We start from the raw sequence: 21887 nt of genomic DNA, 5'->3' as shown, positions 1-21887 counted from the left end.
GGCTGTCCAATTTTCCCAACATTATTTATTGAAGAGGCTGTCTTTTTAACATTGGACATTCTTTCCTGCTTTGTCGAAGATTAGTTGACCGTAGAGTTGAGGGTCTATTTCTGGGCTCTCTATTCTGTTCCATTGATCTATGTGTCTGTTTTTGTGCCAGTACCATGCTGTCTTGATGATGACAGCTTTGTAATAGAGCTTGAAGTCCGGAATTGTGATGCCACCAACCTTGACTTTCTTTTTCAATATCCCTTTAGCTATTCGAGGTCTTTTCTGGTTCCATATATATTTTAGAATTATTTGTTCCATTTCTTTGAAAAAGATGGATGGTACTTTGATAGGAATTGCATTAAATGTGTAGATTGCTTTAGGTAGCAGAGACATTTTCACAATATTTATTCTTCCAATCCAGGAGCATGGAACATTTTTCCATTTCTTTGTGTCTTCCTCAATTTCTTTCATGAGTACTTTATAGTTTTCTGAGTATAGATTCTGTGCCTCTTTGGTTAAGTTTATTCCTAGGTATCTTATGGTTTGAGTTGCAATTGTAAATGGGATTGACTCCTTAATTTCCCTTTCTTCTGTCTTCTTGTTGGTGTAGAGAAATGCAACTGATTTCTATGCATTGATTTTATATCCTGACACTTTCCTGAATTCCTGTATAAGTTCTAGCAGTTTTGGAGTGGAGTCTTTTGGGTTTTCCACATATAGTATCATATCATCTGCGAAGAGTGATAGTTTGACTTCTTCTTTGCCGATTTGGATGCCTTTAATTTCCTTTTGTTTTCTGATTGCTGAGGCTAGGACTTCTAGTACTATGTTGAATAGCAGTGGTGATAATGGACACCCCTGCCGTGTTCCTGACCTTAGTTGAAAAGCTTTCAGTTTTTCTCCATTGAGAATGATATTTTCAGTAGGTTTTTCATAGATGGCTTTGATGATATTGAGGTATGTGCCCTCTATCCCTACACTTTGAAGAGTTTTGATCAGGAAGGGATGCTGTACTTTGTCAAATGCTTTTTCAGCATCTATTGAGAGTATCATATGGTTCTTGCTCTTTCTTTTATTAATGTGTTGTATCACATTGACTGATTTGCGGATGTTGAACCAACCTTGCAGCCCTGGAATAAATCCCACTTGGTCATGGTGAATAATCCTTTTAATGTACTGTTGAATCCTATTGGCTAGTATTTTGATGAGAATTTTCGCATCTGTGTTCATCAAGGATATTGGTCTATAGCTCTCTTTTTTGATGGGATCCTTGTCTGGTTTTGGGATCAATGTGATGCTGGCCTCATAAAATGAGTTTGGAAGTTTTCCTTCCATTTCTATTTTTTGGAACAGTTTCAGGAGAATAGGAATTAGTTCTTCTTTAAATGTTTGGTAGAATTCCCCAGGGAAGCCGTCTGGCCCTGGGCTTTTGTTTGTTTGGAGATTTTTAATGACTGTTTCAATCTCCTTACTGGTTATGGGTCTGTTCAGGCTTTCTATTTCTTCCTGGTTCAGTTCTGGTAGTTTATATGTTTCTAGGAATGCATCCATTTCTTCCAGATTGTCAAATTTGTTGGCGTAGAGTTGCTCATAGTATGTTCTTATAATACTTTGTATTTCTTTGGTGTTAGTTGTGATCTCTCCCCTTTCATTCATGATTTTATTTATTTGAGTCCTTTCTCTTTTCTTTTTGATAAGTATGGCCAGGGGCTTATCAATTTTATTAATTCATTCAAAGAACCAGCTCCTAGTTTCGTTGATTTGCTCTCTTGTTTTTTTGGTTTCTATTTCATTGATTTCTGCTCTGATCTTCATGATTTCTCTTCTCCTGCTGGGCTTAGGGTTTCTTTATTGTTCTTTCTCCAGCTCCTTTAGGTGTAGGGTTAGGTTGTGTACCTGAAACCTTTCTTGTTTATTGAGAAAGGCTTGTACCGCTATATATTTTCCTCTCAGGACTGCCTTTGTTGTGTCCCACAGATTTTGAACCATTGTATTTTCATTATCATTTGTTTCCATGATTTTTTTCAATTCTTCTTTAATTTCCCGGTTGACCCATTCATTCTTTAGAAGGATGCTGTTTAGTCTCCATGTTTAGGTTCTTTCCAACCTTCCTCTTCTGGTTGAGTTCTAGCTTGAGAGCATTGTGGTCTGAAAATATGCAGGGAATGATCCCAATCTTTTGATACTGGTTGAGTCCTGATTTAGGACCGAGGATGTGATCTATTCTAGAGAATGTTCCATGTGCACTAGAGAAGAATGTGTATTCTGCTGCTTTAAGATGAAATGTTCTGAATATATCTGTGATGTCCATCTGGTCCAGTGTGTCGTTTAAGGCCTTTATTCCCTTGCTGATCTTTTGCTTGGATGATCTGTCCATTTCAGTGAGGGGGAGTGTTAAAGTCCCCTACTATTATTGTATTATTGTTGATGTGTTTCTTTGATTTTGTTATTAATTGGTTTATATAGTTGGCTGCTCCCACGTTGGGGGCATAGATATTTAAAATTGTTAGATCTTCTTGTTGGACAGATCCTTTGAGTATGATATAGTCTCCTTCCTCATCTCTTATTATACTATTTGGCTTAAAATCTAATTGATCTAAGGATTGCCACTCCTGCTTTCTTCTGATGTCCATTAGCATGGTATATTCTTTTCCACCCCCTCACTTTAAATCTGGAGGTGTCTTTGGGCTTAAAATGAGTTTCTTGGAGGCAACATATAGATGGGTTTTGTTTTTTTATCCATTCTGATACCCTGTGTCTTTTGATTGGGGCATTTAGCCCATTAACATTCCGGGTAACTATTGAGAGATATGAATTTAGTGCCATTGTATTGCCTGTAATGTGACTTCTACTGTGTATTGTCTCTGTTCCTTACTGATCTACCACTTGTAGGCTCTCTCTTTGCTTAGAGGACCCCTTTCAATATTTCCTGTAGGGCTGGTTTGGTGTTTTGCAAATTCTTTCAGTTTTTGTTTGTCCTGGAAGTTTTAATCTCTTCTTCTATTTTCAATGATAGCCTAGCTGGATATAGTATTCTTGGCTGCATGTTTTTCTAGTTTTGCTCTGAAAATATTATACCAGCTCTTTCTGGCCTGCCAGGTCTCTGTGGATAAGTCAGCTGCCAATCTAATATTTTTACCATTGTATGTTACAGACTTCTTTTCCCGGGCTGCTTTCAGGATTTTCTCTTTGTCACTAAGACTTGTAAATTTTACTATTAGGTGACAGGTTGTGGGCCTATTCTTATTGATTTTGAGGGACATTCTCTGAACCTCCTGAATTTTGATGCTCGTTCCCTTTGCCATATTGGGGAAATCTCCCCAATAATTCTCTCCAGTATACCTTCTGCTCCCCTCTCTCTTTCTTCTTCTTCTGGAATCCCAACTATTCTAATGTTGTTTCGTCTTATGGTGTCACTTATCTCTCGAATTCTCCCCTTGTGGTCCAGTAGCTGTTTGTCCCTCTTTTGCTCAGCTTCTTTATTCTCTGTCATTTGGTCTTCTATATCACTAATTCTTTCTTCTGCCTCATTTATCCTAGCAGTAAGAGCTTCCATTTTTTATTGCACCTCATTAATAGCTTTTTTGATATCAACTTGGTTAGATTTTAGTTCTTTTATTTCTCCAGAAAGGGCTTTTGTATCTCCCGAGAGGGTTTCTCTAATATCTTCCATGCCTTTTTCGAGCCCGGCTAGAACCTTGAGAATTGTCATTCTGAACTCTAGATTTGACATATTACCAATGTCTGTATTGATTAGGTCCCTAGCCTTCGGTACTGCCTCTTGTTCTTTTTTTTGTGGTGAATTTTTCCCTCTTGTCATTTTGTCCAGATAAGAGTATATGAAGGAGCAAGTAAAATACTAAAAGGGTGGCAACAACCCCAGGAAAATATGCTTTAACCAAATCAGAAGAGATCCCACATCATGAGGGGGGAGAAAGGGGATAAAAAGAGGTTCAAAAAGAAAGAAAGAAAAAAAGAAAAAAAAAAGAAAAAAAAAGAAAATGAATAAAGAAAAATATAAAAAAGAAAAAATATATATATTAAATAAACTAGTTAAAAAACGTTAAAAAAGAAAAGGATAAAAGTTAAAAAAAAATTTAGCAGAAGAAGAGAAAAAAAATGACAAAGAAAAAAATTAAATTAACTGCAAGACTACAAAAATCACAGGGTGATAGCCATGAGTTCCGTGCTTTGCTTTCTCCTCCTCTGGAATTCTGCTGCTCTCCTTGGTATTGAAACCGCACTCCTTGGTAGGTGAACTTGGTCTTGGCTGGATTTCTTGTTGATCTTCTCGGGGAGGGGCCTGGTGTAGTGATTCTCAAGTGTCTTTGCCCCAGGCAGAATTGCACCGCCCTTACCAGGGGCTGGGCTGAGTAATCCGCTCGCGTTTGCTTTCAGGAGCTTTTGTTCCCTGAGCGCTTTCCGTAGAGTTCCGGAGGACGGGAATACAAATGGCGGCCTCCTGGTCTCCGGCCTGGAGGAGCCGAGAGCCCGGGGCCCTACTCCTCAGTGTCCCCTCAGAGAACAGCGCCCAGTTATTCCCGTCTGCGGGACCTCCAGCCATGCTCCGAGCTCACCGAGCCTGTGACCGGTTCAAGGTAACCCCGAGCTGTGATCTTACTGTCAGCTCTGTCTCTGCAGCCAGTTTTCCTGTTCCAATACCCGCAAGCTCTGCGACACTCAGACACCCCCGATCCTTCTGTGACCCTGCGGGACCTGAGGCCACGCTGACACCGCATGGGCTTCGCCCCGGTTTAGCCTCTGGAGCGATGTCCCTCAGTGGAACAGACTTTTAAAAGTCCTGATTTTGTGCTCCGTTGCTCCGCCACTTGCCGGGAGCCGGCCCCTCCCCCCGGGGTCTATCTTCCCGTCACTTTGGATTCACTTCTCCGCCGGTCCTACCTTTCAGAAAGTGGTTGTTTTCCTGTTTCCAGAATTGCTGTTCTTCTTCTCTTCGATCTGCCGATGGATTTGCAGGTGTTTGCAATCTTTAGATAAGCTATCTGGCTGATCTTCTGCTAGCTGAAGTAGTCTCAGCCTGCTACTTCTCCACCATCTTGACTCCTCCCAATACCATCTTCTTTCATTTTTTCTTTTCCTACCCCCTAAATCCCCCACATTGCATCACCAATTCCTCATATCAGGGAGATCATATGATAGTTGTCTTTCTCCAATTGACTTATTTTGCTAAGCATAATACCCTCTAGTTCCATCCATGTCATCGCAAATGGCAAGATTTCATTTCTTTTGATGGCTGCATAATATTCCATTGTATATATATACCACATCTTCTTTATCCATTCATCTGTTGATGGACATCCAGGTTCTTTCCATAGTTTGGCTATTGCGGACATTGCTGCTATAAACATTCAGATGCACATGCCCCTTCGGAGCACCACGTTTGTATCTTTAGGATATATACTCAGTAGTTTAACACAGATTTCTTAATATCAGGATCCAAATGAGATTAATCACACATTGCATTTTGTTGATCTGACTCTTAAATCTTTTTTTTTTAATTTTCAGCATAACAGTATTCATTATTTTTGTACCACACCCAGGGTTCCGTGCAATCCATGCCCTCTCTAATACCCACCACCTGGTTCCCCCAACCTCCCACCCCCTGCCATTTCAAATCCCTAAGATTGTTTTTATAGTTTTTTTATAGTTTTTATAGTTTTATAGTTTTTATTGTTTTATAGTCAGAGTCCATAGTCTCTCGTGGTTCACCTCCCATTCCAATTTCCCCCAACTCCCTTCTCCTAACTCCCCATGTCCTCCATGCTATTTGTTATGCTCCACAAATAAGTGAAACCATATGATACTTGACTCTCTCTGCTTGACTTATTTCACTCAGCATAATCTCTTCCAGTCCCATCCATGTTGCTACAAAAGTTGGGTATTCATCCTTTCTGATGGAGGCATAATACTCCATAGTGTATATGGACCACATCTTCCTTATCCATTCAACCGTTGAAGGGCATCTTGGTTCTTTCCACAGTTTGGCGACCGTGGCCATTGCTGCTATAAGCATTGGGTACAGATGGCCCTTCTTTTCACTACATACAAATAGTCTTTTAAAAGAATTGACTAGGGACACCTGGGTGGCTCAGTTGGTTAGGCCACTGCCTTCGGCTCAGGTCATGATCCCAGAGTCCTGGGATCAAGTCCCACATCGGGCTCCTTGCTCAGCAGGGAGTCTGCTTCTCTCACTGCCTCTGCCTGCCTCTCTGCCTACTTGTATGTACTCTCTCTCTCTCTTTCTGGCAAATAAGTAAAATATTTAAAAAAATAAAACAGTTGACTAAATTCAGTTTCCACACCTCACCTCCCACAAACTAAAACTTACACCTACATGGCTTCTATGATTAACATGCCATTGAAAAAGCCTTTGAGATACATGTCAATAAATCCAGAGAACATTTTTTTAGTGTCCATCTTACCGATAGCATATGTCAGTCTCTCCAACTTAAAACACTTTCTTCTTTGGAGTCTATGACACTCCACTTTCCTGGTCTTCCTTCCATGTCTTTGATCTTTTCACCTCCTTTGCTATCTCTGTCCTTTAAGGGGCCCCACGGTAGAGATCCTTCAGACTGTGCCCTCTACCACCTTCTTTTCTTATTCTTTGTTCTCTTCTTGGGCAATTTCACCTAGACCCATGCCTTTGACTAGCATTTTCAGTGCCTTAGACTCTCAAGATCAAACCTCTTCTCTGGGCTTCCAAATAATATGTCTAATTCCCACCAGGAAATCTCCAACGGAATAGCTTGAAGGCATTTCAGTCTCAATGTATACAAGACTGAACTCATGATCTGCCCCTAAAACCTGATCTTACTCCAATGTTCTCAGTATCAGTGAATGGTGCCAAACTAGAATCCTAGCTTAAATATTTCTCAACTATGTCTACCATTTTCCTCCTCCACTATCATGCCCCTAATCTATGCAACCACCTTTTGCAAAATCTTCTGCAATGGCCTACTATCAACTGGGCCTGCTACATACTAACCCTCCTCTAGTACATTCTCCCCAAGCAGCAGCCTGAGTAACATTTTCTTTTTTTTTTTTAATTTTATTTATTTATTTATTTGACAGACAGAGATCACAAGCAGTAAGAGAGGCAGGCAGAGAGAGAGAGAGGAAGCAGGCTCACCACCGAGCAGAGAGCCCAATGTGGGGCTCGATCCCAGGACCCTGGGATCATGACCTGAGCTAAAGGCAGAGGCTTTAACCCACTGAGCTACCCAGGCACCCCCTGAGTGACATTTTCAAAACCAAGATCTGATGATGGCAGCATCATTATAAACACTACTATTGACTTCCCACAAATCACCAACTAAAGATCTGAGTCCTGACATGGGCTTGTATTCCTGGCCCTTGCCCATCTTTTGAGCATCAAATAGTATCATCTTCTCCCTCATTTTCCAGTCTCTAACCCCACTGACATTTTGCTCAGTTCCTTGAGTTTGGCAATTATTTTCTCCCGCAGGGCTTTAGCACATGTCACTCCCTTTGCATGGAATGTTCTCACTTCCCCTTCTCACTCCTACCTCCCACCAAGTTAACAGTCTACTCATCCTTTATGCTTTAGCTAAACCATCAATTCCCCCAGAAGGTTCTTTGCCACCCCAGTCTATGGCTCCTTTCCTCCTTCAGATAATTTAGCTATGTTTATAATTATACATCCATTAGTACAATCATTTGTGTAACCTATCTCACCCACCACCAAAAGATCCATGAGTAAGCTTTAGATATGCTTTTGTTCACTACTCTTTGCAAGGAACTCAGCAGAATATCCAGCACATAAAGATCACTTAATAAAGAATGTGCTTAATAAAGAAGTGTTTTTAAAGTATTTCACCTATATTTTATATTTCTGTCATTGAAAATGTGATAAAATATCCCGGAATGGCTGTTAGATGACTCACACAACTACTTTGTGTAAAGGCAGGTATCATAAATGTGGCATAAATGTTCTGGGAAACATGGGGAATAACTGAGTCCATTTATTTTAAGGCAAAGGATTGGAGAACCCACTGAACAATTCTCCAATATTCAGGGTATCCAATGAGAGAAATTACTAATGGGAATGTGCTGTGACCATAAATGTGTGGAAGAAATAAAAGGTTGTCTCTTTTTCGCATCTAATCTTCTCAATTTACAAAGTAGATGAGTTCCAGAAAGGTAAAAAAACTTGTCCAAGTTCCTGTAATGTAGGACCCAATAACACCACTTTATTTATGTCCTTCCAGGTACCTAACATTGGGCTCAGTTCTCAGAGGGCATATGATAAAGTGTATTAATTAAAAGGAACATGTAGGTACATAATAAATATAATGCATTCAACACATATTTCTGCAGCACATTCTATTTGTCGGGTCTGGATAAGTACTACAAAACTGAAAACAAGACAAACATGATATCTTCCCTCATGGATCTTACATTAATTAAGATAATTATAGATTGTGAGAGTTGCTATAAAATGCATAAACTAGGCAAGGTGATACACCACAGCCACTTTGGATAGACTGGTCAGAGAAGACCTGTCCTAGGAATCACACTGGAGGTTAGACATAAAAGATGAGAAGTGGCCAACCCAATGAAGGGGATGTGGGATAACACCAGTGGAAAGAGGTAATGGCACATGCTTACACCCTGCAGAGTACAAAAAATTATCTTCTTGAAGGCAAAAACTACAGTGTGATTGGGAAGGGGTGCTTAGTGGAAGTATCATGTGGGTTGAAGCTGAGGAAACTAATTGGAGTCAAATCAACCAAGGTTTTGAAGTGCTTGGAAAAAGTTTGTACTTGTTTCAAAGAACAAGGCATAGCCACTGAGACAGAGCTTAAAGGCCTTGAATTTATCAGCCTCTATCACCACGTGTGTGAGTCAGTTTCTTATAACTAACTTCTAGCTGCCTTTAAGTTCCAAGATCTGCAGTTGGGAAGTGAGAGACCCAAAAGAGCCACTGGTGTAGTGTTAATCTAAAGGTCTTTAACTGGAGACCCAGGAAGAGTTGATGCTTCAGTCTGAGTGCAAAGGCAGGAAAAAGCTGATATCCCTGCTCAAATACAATCAGGAAAAAGAATATTCAGTCTTCTCCTTTTATTAAGACCTTCAGCAGACTGGATGAGGCCCGCTCACACTAGGGGAGGGCAATCTGCTCTCTCTACCAATTCAAATGTTAATCTCATCCAGAAACACAACCAAAACAAGTTTGACCAAATATCTGTGTGCCCTATGACCCCGTCGAGTTGACACATAAACTTAACCATCACACTACTTAATTTTATAAGGCTGGCTTCTAGATGTAGGATTATGTTGTGTTGGGGGCTGCTGAATAAATGCCAGCAGTTGTGCTTGGCTATGGTGACCTTGGACTAGCTCTAAGGTTGAGCAAAGTGCTGATGAAGAATAGCAGAGGTAGGGAAAGTGTGTGGGGGTAAGAAAGAAAACACTCTAAACTGATTTTGCCCACTTACTTAAGTAAGCAAATTATTATAGAGCAAGAGGAGTTGTGAACATTTAGAAAATTCTACAAAGTAGTTTGTGAAAGTCTATAAAGCAGGACGAGCTCAAGAAAGCTTAATTGGAAGAGACTGTACACTAGGAAGGTGAAGCCAGTAGAAAGAAAATTTCATAATCTGAGAAGAATACAAAAAATTACCAGACTAAGGTTTGAAATGGTATCAAGAAGAACAAGAACCAGGGCACCTGGGTGGCTCAGTTGGTTAAGCAACTTCCTTCGGCTCTGGTCATGGTCCTGGAATCCCAGGATCAAGTTCTGCATCCAGCTCTCTGTTCAGCAGGGAGTTTGCTTCTCCCTCTGACCCTCTCCCCTCTCATGCTCTCTCACTCTCTCTCTTTCTCAAGTAAATAAATAAAATCTTAAAAAAGAAGAAGAACAGGAACCTGAATCCAACCTGATTCAGAAAGAAATCCCTCAGTTTACTTAGCTGTAGAATGGACATAATAATATTGTGTGACTTCTAAGGTTATTATGAGGATTAAATAAACCCCATGTTTATGGCTCACGCTGCTATGTGGGCAATTTGTTTATTTATTCTGTGGGGACCATTACACTAGGTCATGCTATGGTTAATAGAAAAATTTGTGCATTAACTATTATTCTTTTGTTTGTGAGAATTGAATAACGCAAGAAACAATGAGCAAGTACCTGGCACAATATAAAGGTTACTTGCTTCTGCAGTACTATGACATTTTCAAACACTGCCTGCCATCCTTTGTGCTGAAAGAGAGGGTCAACACAGAAGAAAGTTCTTGAATCAATAGGCTTCTACTATTTGTCCCAGAAAATTCTTGCCAAGGAAGATAAGGGCATTAAAGAATGTAAACCCTTGGTCCACCCATCCTAAAGTATAATTTGATCTGTACCATATTCCAAACAGATCCTCACACTGAATTTTTCCCTACCTTCAAACGGATTTCCAAGTACTATGAATCTCTGCCTCTGACGTTTCTCTTCTAAGATCGTAGACATGACCAAGCGCGCATTCTCCCTATTTCAGCAAGTAATAAACTTGGCTTTGTTTGACCGATAGATCTAGTGAAGGTATCAGAAATCAACACCTATGTTCCTTCCCTATTTTATAGTGGGACTCTAGCTAAGTCAGTTACACTATCAAAGGTTTCTAGATGCAAAACAAATCCAATAATACCACATATCTTCCTCAGAAAGTCTTTAGGAGAATGAAGTGTGCTATAATTTTCTACAGCACTTTCAGTCCAAGGATCTCAAAGCGTTTTATTTCTGCCAAGTGAAATATATTACATGATTAATAGCACAGCTTCTGAAAGTGACAGAAAAAAGGATTTCACAGCTCCAAGGAGTGTGCTGTCAAACTCAGCATTGTCTGAATGCAATGACTTTATCATCCATTACATAAGAGCAATACAGTTGTTAGAAGTGGATGAAAATTGAGACCTTAAACTTGCTGCTAGTTTCCTAATTAAAAACTAAAGAATGCTTCCCAACTGCTGATTTCTTTATTTGACTTCATTAGAAAATCACACATGGATGGATTCATAATTACTCTTAAATTACAAGCACTTGTTTATTAATGTTACCAAGCTGAGGAGCAGTACAACTGTCTATGATATGTCAATTTTAAAAAGCTGTGAAGCAAACTGATACTCTGTGTTAATTATGTTGAACCTTTCACATTTTGGATTCTAAATGGTACTAATGCTTTTACAGACTTGGAACATTTTGTCTTTACCCTTCACAGGGAGCAAAAAAACTACTTACTGTTCATTGCCCAACAAAATGGTAGATAAAAAACACAACAGTTAATGCTATTTTTTTAAGGATCATAAACCAACTACATTAGACTCCAATAAAATCTGATTACAGAACAGATCAGAATTGGAATTTCTGTACAAGAAAGTGTTGGTTTGGGAAGTGTTCCTTTCCTGATTCTTGCTGCCTATTTGTTTAAGATGCAAAGAGAAGGTTTAGAGAGTCAGTCAATTCTTTTAAAATAGGACTCCACTAAATTTCTAAATTTACTCCTATATATTAAGGTATATATAATTCAAAGGATGTAATTTGACATTCAAATAATTATACTGAATTTACTGGACAATATAGAAAACAATGAGAGAAATGTGAGGTTTTCTATGAACTTGAGATAATTGCTTTATTCTTGCCAAGATTTAGTGAAACTGGATTTGTAATCACCAAAGAGGGTCCTGCAGGAAATCTGTCTCAGGACCTTTTTAATTTGTGCTAATTGACTAAAACACTCATGATGAATTATAAAATTTTGTGAACATGAGGAATAAATAATATGATTATTAAGACTCCAAGGCAATGAATCAAGCCAAGTGTCTTCATTGTACATAGAACAATGCCCTTCAACAGTGACCAGAATGTATCCTAGCAACATAATAAGCTCTTCTCTGATAACAAAGAACATGTGATAGTTAAAGCAAATAACTGCTCATCTCTAGTTTTGTATTCATTCCTGGTTCGGCTACTAATTTGTAGCCATGGTAAATTATAATCTACCTTCATGTCTCTAGGTCTGTTTCCATTAAAATTAAAGGAGTTGTTGAGGGATGTTTAGCAAGAAGAACCAAGAGCTAGACTAGGTTAAGTAATATTAATTTAACTCAAATTCGAGGTCAATTAAAAAAGGAAAGGAGGTAAATGTCAGAGACAGCTCAAACCTCCCCTTCCCCACTTACAACAAATTTCACAAAACATAGCTCGTTCGTTTGATTGGCTCCAGAGAACAGCCTTTAAACTCTCATTATAAGTATTGTCAAAGCTCAGCCATAGATCAAGAGTGATTTTTTTCTGTTTCTCCATTAGTCCTTTCAGATGCCTAGTCCCTTCTTGCTTTCCCAGTGGGATGATTTCTGGAGCAAATCAGGGGCAAGGAAAAAGAACCTAGGAGCTTACCTGTCCATCAGAGCTCCTTTTCCCTAAGCATCTGTCCCAATCTTTTTTTTTTTTTTTTTTACTTTTTTTTAAATTAAATTGATTTATTTATTTTCAGAAAAACGGTATTCATTATTTTTTCACCACACCCAGTGCTCCATGCAATCCGTGCCCTCTATAATACCCACCACCTGATACCCCAACCTCCCACACCCCCGCCACTTCAAACCCCTCAGATTGTTTTTCAGAGTCCATAGTCTCTCATGATTCACCCCCCCTTCCAATTTACCCCGACTCCCTTCTCCTCTCTAACACCCCTTGTCCTCCATGATATTTGTTATGCTCCACAAATAAGTGAAACCATATGATAATTGACTCTCTCAGCTTGACTTATTTCACTCAGCATCTGTCCCAATCTTAGTACTACCTTGCTGCAGAAGCGGAAAGGTAAACTAGACTCTAGAAAACAGTCACCACCAATGCTTCCTCCCTCCCATACCCATTCACCCATGGATAACAGAATTTACTCCTGGGCATGCTATAGAAATATAGTAGAAGGAAAAATCCAGTGAATTTCTCATCTCCATTAAGAGAATGTTATTCTTTAAAAAAAAAAAAAAAAAAAGTTTATCTTTGTTCTCCTCCACGGTACTTCTTTTTCACTACTAAAGAATCTAAGCCCAAACACTACAATGAGTCCCAGGACAACTAAGCTATTAGAAGCTACTCTCAAATCTTACCAAAGATGTCTCCTTGGTGGTCATTCTCAGCATTCCTTTCAGCAAATGAAAATGTATCTCAGAAGCAACGTACTCATTTACAAATTAGTTCCCTTGCAGTTAATATATTGTTGCTAGGATTTAATGCTCTCATTATCTTTCATTATTTACAGCCAATGTATTAATATCCCATGAAATGTTTCCTCTGAAATGATTTTAATCTTCTTATTTAGCTTGTTCTAAACTCAACCACTTTGCAGTAATGAACCTGCTCCCCTAATTAGCTGTTCATGGGAAGCCCATACTACCCTGCGAGGAAGTTATTACTAATGTGAAATATTCAAATGGCCCTGGTGGGGAGCTAGGATGCCAGCAGGTTCAGTATTCACAGTTCCATCAATTCTTTCATAACCATGGGCTTAGATTCTCAGTAGTAATACCTTCTAATACCTTAAAACCTGCACAAAGGATTATCTACATGTCCTATAAAAGATCCTTTTACTCTGTGTCTAGGACTTCAACAATCAACACTAGAATTCATTTATTGAATAAAACAGCTCTTATTGATACACCTACCAAGAAACTATCACATTGCAGGTCAGTAGTATTCAAGCTATAGTCAGTATTTAAGTTATGGTCCCAAGGGTCTCAAAATCTTACAGGCAACAGAAGAAATTCCACAGGAAAGTTATTTCTAACAATAGATAGAATTAAAACTCCAGTATAAACAAAAATATACAAAAAAATTAGCAGATACTAACGGTCAGATAAGTATACTAGATAGTTCAGAGCAGCAAGAGATCACTGTGGGCTAGAAGGAGCTGGGAAACTCTTTGCAATTTAAAAAATGCTTGGGTAAAAATCTTGTTGAACGGGCAGGGGTTGAATGGTCATAGATGAAGGAGGGCATTCTGAGTAATTACAAGTTACTCATTCACTGAGTAGCCATTATTTGAGTACCAATAAACTCAGCACAATTATCTCCACTAACTCATTCATACCTCAAGACTTAGGACAAGTAGATCTTTTTTTTTTTTTTTTTTAAAGATTTTATTTATTTATTTGAGAGAGAGCATAAATTGGAGGGAGTAGCAGAGGGAGAGGGAGAAGCTGACTCTCCCCTGAGCAGGGAGGAGACTCTCCCCTGATCCTGGGATTGATCCCAGGATCCTCGAATCATGACCTGAGCTGAAGGCAGATGTTTAACCGCTTAACCGACTGAGCCACCAACTGATCTTGCACCCTGGAGGTTACAGGGAAATCTGTGGGGTTCAACCACTGGGAATCTTGCAACCATCAGCACATGCAACTTAGCAGACCAAGTTCATACTTGCAGTGCCCAAGTCGTAATCCCAGCCAGCAGTTCTGCTCATCTGTGGAACCCAAGCCAGGGGCACACTGGCCTGGGAACTTAATGGGAGTATAGATCTGCCTCATTGGGATTTTATTTCTTTTCTTTTCTTTTTTTTTTTTTAAGATTTTATTTATTTGAGAGAGAGAACACAAAAGAGAGAGCAAGCAGGGTGGGGAGAGAAGGGGTGGGAGAAGCAGACTCCCTGCTGAGCAGGGTGCCCAATGCAGGGCTTGATCCCAGGACTCTGAGATCATGACTTGAGACAAAGGTAGGCACTTAACAGACTGAGCCACCCAGGTGCCCCCTCATTGGGATTTTCAAACAAAGGGTTTTGCCAGCCCTAGAGCCCACTTTGCCCATGTCAGCTCATTATATAATTATAAAACAATACTAGCCAATCGGATTCAACAGTACATTAAAAAGATTATTCACCAAGACCAAGTGGGATTTATTCCAGGGCTGCAAGGTTGGTTCAACATCCGCAAATCAGTCAATGTGATACAACACATCAATAAAAGTAAGAACAAGAACCATATGATACTCTCAATAGATGCTGAAAAAGCATTTGACAAAGTACAACATCCCTTCCTGATCAAAACTCTTCAAAGTGTAGGGATAGAGGGCACATACCTCAATATCATCAAAGCCATCTATGAAAAACCCACCGCAAATATCATTCTCAATGGAGAAAAACTGAAAGCTTTTCCGCTAAGGTCAGGAACACGGCAGGGATGTCCATTATCACCACTGCTATTCAACATCGTACTAGAGGTCCTAGCCTCAGCAATCAGACAACAAAAGGAAATTAAAGGCATCCAAATCGGCAAAGAAGAAGTCAAATTATCACTCTTCGCAGATGATATGATACTATATGTGGAAAACCCAAAAGACTCCACTCCAAAACTGCTAGAACTTATACAGGAATTCAGTAAAGTGTCAGGATATAAAATCAATGCACAGAAATCAGTTGCATTTCTCTACACCAACAGCAAGACAGAAGAAAGAGATATTAAGGAGTCAATCCCATTTACAATTGCATCCAAAACCATAAGATACCTAGGAATAAACCTAACCAAAGAGACACAGAATCTATACTCAGAAAACTATAAAGTACTCATGAAAGAAATTGAGGAAGACACAAAGAAATGGAAAAATGTTCCATGCTCCTGGATTGGAAGAATAAATATTGTGAAAATGTCTATGCTACCTAAAGCAATCTACACATTTAATGCAATTCCTATCAAAGTACCATCCATCTTTTTCAAAGAAATGGAACAAATAATTCTAAAATTTATATGGAACCAGAAAAGACCTCGAATAGCCAAAGGGATATTGAAAAAGAAAGCCAACGTTGGTGGCATCACAATTCCGGACTTCAAGCTCTATTACAAAGCTGTCATCATCAAGACAGCATGGTACTGGCACAAAAACAGACACATAGATCAATGGAACAGAATAGAGAGCCCAGAAATAGACCCTCAACTCTATGGTCAACTAATCTTCGACAAAGCAGGAAAGAATGTCCAATGGAAAAAAGACAGCCTTTTCAATAAATGGTGCTGGGAAAATTGGACAGCCACATGCAGAAAAATGAAATTGGACCATTTCCTTACACCACACACAAAAATAGACTCAAAATGGATGAAGGACCTCAATGTACGAAAGGAATCCATCAAAATCCTTGAGGAGAACACGGGCAGCAACCTCTTCGACCTCTGCCGCAGCAACATCTTCCTAGGAACAACGCAAAAGGCAAGGGAAGCAAGGGAAAAAATGAACTACTGGGATTTCATCAAGATCAAAAGCTTTTGCACAGCAAAGGAAACAGTTAACAAAATCAAAAGACAACTGACAGAATGGGAGAAGATATTTGCAAACGACATATCAGATAAAGGACTAGTGTCCAGAATCTATAAAGAACTTAGCAAACTCAACACCCAAAGAACAAATAATCCAATCAAGAAATGGGCAGAAGACATGAACAGACATTTCTGCAAAGAAGACATCCAGATGGCCAACAGACACATGAAAAAGTGCTCCATATCACTTGGCATCAGGGAAATACAAATCAAAACCACAATGAGATATCACCTCACACCAGTCAGAATGGCTAAAATCAACAAGTCAGGAAATGACAGATGCTGGCGAGGATGCGGAGAAAGGGGAACCCTCCTACACTGTTGGTGGGAATGCAAGCTGGTACAGCCACTCTGGAAAACAGCATGGAGGTTCCTCAAAATGTTGAAAATAGAACTGCCCTATGACCCAGCAATTGCACTATTGGGTATTTACCCTAAAGATACAAATGTAGTGATCCAAAGGGACACATGCACCCGAATGTTTATAGCAGCAATGTCCACAATAGCCAAACTATGGAAAGAACCTAGATGTCCATCAACAGATGAATGGATCAAGAAGATGTGGTATATATACACAATGGAATACTATGCAGCCATCAAAAGAAATGAAATCTTGCCATTTGCAACAACATGGATGGAACTAGAGCGTATCATGCTTAGCGAAATAAGTCAAGCAGAGAAAGACAACTATCATATGATCTCCCTGATATGAGGAAGTGGTGATGCAACATGGAGGCTTAAGTGGGTAGAAGAATAAATGAAACAAGATGGGATTGGGAGGGAGACAAACCATAAGTGACTCTTAATCTCACAAAACAAACTGAGGGTTGCCGGGGGGAGGGGGTTGGGGAGAAGGGGGTGGGATTATGGACATTGGGGAGGGTATGTGATTTGGTGAGTGCTGTGAAGTGTGTAAACCTGGTGATTCACAGACCTGGGGATAAAAATATATGTATATAAAAAATATATGTTTATAAAAAATAAAAAAAAATAAAAAAAAAAAAGTGAATGAGAAATAAAGGTTTTTCTCAGACAGAAAAAAAAAAAAAAAAAAAAAAAAAAAATAAAACAGTCAACACATCAAGAAGATATAACAATTGTAAACATTTATGCACCCAACATTGGAGCACCTAAATGCATAAAGCAAAAACTAACAGAGCTAAAAGAAGAAATAAACAGTAATACAATAAGTTAGATATTTTAATACCTCACTCTCAACAATGGATAGATCATCCCAACAGAAAATCAATAAGGAAAATGTGGATTTGAATAATACTATAGACCAAATGGACCTAACAGATATATAGAGAACATTGTATCCAATGAAAGCAGAATACATATTCTTCCCAAGTGCATATGGAACATTTTCTAGGATAGATCATATGTTAGGGGACAAAACAAATCAGAAAATTCAAGAAGATTGAAATCACACCAAGTATCTTCTCTAAACACAGTGGCATGTAACCAAAAATTAACACCAAGTGGAAAACTGGAAAACTCACAAACTCATAGAAATTTTAAAATACTCTCCTGAACAACCAAAGGATCAAAGAAGAAATTAAAGGTGAAGTTAAAAAGTTTCTTGAGGCAAATGGAAAAAAACACAACATGCCAGAACTTGTGGGATGCAACAATAGCAGTTCTAAAAGAGAAGTTCCAGCAATAAGCACCTACATTCAGAGGAAAAAAGATTTCAAATAAGCATCCTAACTCTACACCTTAAGGAACCAGCAAAGAAGAACAAGCTGAGCCCAAAGTTAGCAGGCGAAAGAAAACAATAAAGATTAGAGTAGAAACAAATGAAATAAAGAACAGAAAAATAGTAGAAAAGATTAACCAAACTAAGAGGTGGTTATTTAAAAAGATAAACAAAACTGATAAACCTTTAAATTGATAATCAAGATTTAAAAACTCAACAAATTAGGCATTGAAGGAACATACCTCAATATAATAAAGGCCATATAGGACAAGCCCACAACTAACATTATACTCAGTATTGAAAGGTGAAAGCATTTCCTCTTAAGATCAAGAATAAGACAAGTGCCCACCGTCACCATTCCTATTGAATATAGTACCAGAAGTCCTAGTCTTGCCAGTCAGGTGAGAAAAAGAAACAAAAGGTATCAGAATTGGAAAGCAGTAAAACTGTCCCTGTTTGCAGATGATATGATTTTATATATAGAAAATCCTAAAGACTCAACCAAAAAACTGTTAGATCTAATCAATAAATACCATACAATTTTAAGATACAAAATTAACCACATGTATACACCAATAACAAATTTTCTGAAAAAAAAATAAAGAAATATATTCCACTTACAGTAGCATCAAAAATAATAAAATACTTCATAATAAATTTAACTAAGGAGGTGAAAGATTTCTACTCTGAGAACTATATGACACTGATGAAAGAAATTGAAGATTACACAAGTGGGAAGGTATCCCATGTTCATGCACTGAGAGAATTAATATCATTAAAAGGTCCATACTACCTATCAAAAGTCATCTATAGATTCAATGCCATCCCTATCAAGATTCCAATGGCATTTTTTATAGAAGTAGAATAAACTCCTAAAATTTATATAGAATGATAAAAGATCCTGAATAGCCAAAGAAATCCTGAGAAAGAACAAAGCAAGAGGACCCACACTCCTGATTCCAAGTTATACTATCAAGCTAGTCATCAAAATAGTATGGTAATGACATAAAAACAGACAGGCCTGTGGAACAGAACCAAGAGTCCAAAATAAACACACGCATATAAGGTCAACTAGTATTTGTCAAAGGAGTCAAGAATACTCAATGAATAAAAGACAGTCTTTTTAAAAAATGATGCTGAAATAATAGTATATTCACATGTAAAAAAAAAAAAATGAAACTAGACTCATGGGGAGGAGCAAGATGGCAGAGGAGTAGGAGATCTAAATTGAGTTGGGTCCCAGTAATTCAGCTGGATAGTTACCAAACCATTCTGAACACCTACAAACTCAACAGGAGATTGAAGAGAAGAAAAGCAACAATTCTATGAACAGAAAAGCGACCACTTTCTGGAAGGTAGGACATGCGGAGAAGTGAATCTGAGGTGACATACAGGAAGACAGACCATAGACCACGGTGGGAGGGGCTGGCTCCCAGCAAGCGGTAGAGCAGCAGAGTACAAAATCGTAACTTTTAGAAGTCTGCTCCACTGAAGGCTGTTGCTCCAGAAGCTAAATGGCGGGGAGGGGGAGCTCTCGTGGGGACAGTGTGGTTTCAGGACCTGCAGGGTCACAAAAAAGACCAGGGGTGTCTGAGTGTGGCAGAGCTCCCAGGTAGCAGAACGGGGAAACCAGCTATAGAGATGGAGCCAAGATGGGGGCTCTCAGCTCAGGGCTACATTAAACCATGACCCCCAGGACAGCTAGGCTACTACTCTTCAAGCAGGACAAGTGGCAGATCCAGGGAGACTTACCATCCTCCCCCATGGGGAGTGGCGCCAGAGCACACTGCAGGAATCTGCTGGGTTTGGAGACCAAATGGGGCCATGTGCCAGAGATAGAAACACTGAGTCACAAGCTTGGTGAACACAGAATATGGCTGAAGACCAAGGAGATGGGAAGGATTGACTGCTTTTTTTCTGAAAAGGTGCATTAAGGTGTGGGACCCCAAGCTCTGAACTCCTATAGGACCATAGATTAGAAGGTTGCCATCTTCATTCTCCTCTTCCAAAGCTGAATGGAAACTGTTCAGGGAATAAAAGCTCCTGAGAGCAAAACCAAGCACATTATTTAGCCTGGCCCCTGGCAAGAGCATTACAATTCCACCTCAGCAAAGACATTTGAGAATCACTGCAACAAGCCCCTCCTCCAGAAGATCAACAAGACCATCCAGCCAAGACCAAGTTCACCGATCAATGACTCATTGTGCAGAACTTCAGAGCTATGGGAATACAGCACATAGAATTCATGGCTTTTTTCCCATTATACCTTAGTCATTCAAAGTTAATTTTTTTAAAAGATTTTATTTATTTATTTGACAGACAGAGATCACAAGTAGGCAGAGAGGCAGGCAGAGAGAGAGAGGAGGGGGGAAGCAGGCTCCCCGCTGAGCAGAGAGCCCGATGCGGGGCTCGATCCCAGGACCCTAAGATCATGACCTGAGCTGAAGGCAGAGGCTTTAACCCACTGAGCCACACAGGTGCCCCCAAAGTTAATTTTTTTAATTTTATTTTTTTCTTATTTTAATTTTCAAACTTTTCTTCTTTCCTATTTTAACCTTTTTTTAACTATTTTATCAATACTTTTTTAAAATTCTTTTAAAATTTTCATTGTTGTAGTCATATTCTATACCTTCATGGTATTTAACCTTATTTTTTGTATCCATGTAAGTTTTTCTTTCTTTAAAATTTTGGGATACAGTTTCTTCTAACAGATAAAAATATACCCTAAATCTAGCATACGGCTTTGTTCTAGTCTCTAGCCTGATCACATTTTCTTCTTTTTCTCCCTTCTTTTTTCAACCAACTTCTGATCTTATCAATTCCTTTTTTAAAACCATTTTTAATTTTCACAACCAGCAAAGAGATTGAGGGAGTAATCAAAACTCTCCCAACAAACAAGAGCCCAGGGCCAGACAATTTCCCAGGGGAATGCTACCAAGGATTTAAGGAAGAATTAATACGCATTCTTCTGAAACTGTTTCAAACAATAGAAATGGAAGGAAAATTTCCAAACTCACTTTATGAGGCCAGCATCACCTTGATCCCAAAACCAGACAAAGACCCCATGTAAAAGGAGAATTACAGACCAAAATAGAGATAAATTCTAACCAAAATACTAGCCAATAGGATCCAACAGCATACTAAGAGGATTATTCACCACAACCAAGTGGGATTTATTCCTGGGCTGCAAGGCTGATTCAACATCCACAAATCAATCAATGTGATACAATACACTAATAAAAAAAAGAACAAGAAACATATGATACTCTCAATAGATACTGAAAAAGCCTTTGACAAATTGCAGTATACTTTCTTGATCAAACTCTTCACAGTGTAGGGATAGAAGTTACCTACCTCAATATTATAAAAGCCATCCATGAAAAATACAGCAAATATCATTCTCAAAGGGGAAAAAACTGACAGCTTTTCCCCTAAGGTCAAGAACATGGCAGGGATGACCACTATCAGCACTGCTATTCAACATAGTACTAGAAGTCCTAGCCTCAGCAATCAGACAACAAAAAGAAATAAAAGGCATCCAAATTGGCAAAGAAGGAGTTAAACTCTCACTCTTTGCAGATAATATGACACTTTATGTGGAAAACCCAAAAGACTCCACTCCAAAACTCCTAGAACTCAAACAGGAATTCAGTAAAGTGTCAGGATATAAAATCAATGCACAGAAAACAGCTGCATTTCTCTACACCAACAGCAAGGCAGAAGGAAGAGAAATTAAGGATTCAATCCCATTTACAATTACACGTCAAAACAATAAGATACCTAACCAAAAATCTAACCAAAGAGGCAAAGAATCTGTACTCAGAAAACTATAGAATACTCATGAAAGAAACTGAGGAAA

This window comes from Mustela lutreola, chromosome 10 (genome assembly GCF_030435805.1).
Source record: "Mustela lutreola isolate mMusLut2 chromosome 10, mMusLut2.pri, whole genome shotgun sequence".
NCBI lineage: Eukaryota > Metazoa > Chordata > Mammalia > Carnivora > Mustelidae > Mustela > Mustela lutreola.
Note: the sequence above shows the minus strand (reverse complement) of the source record.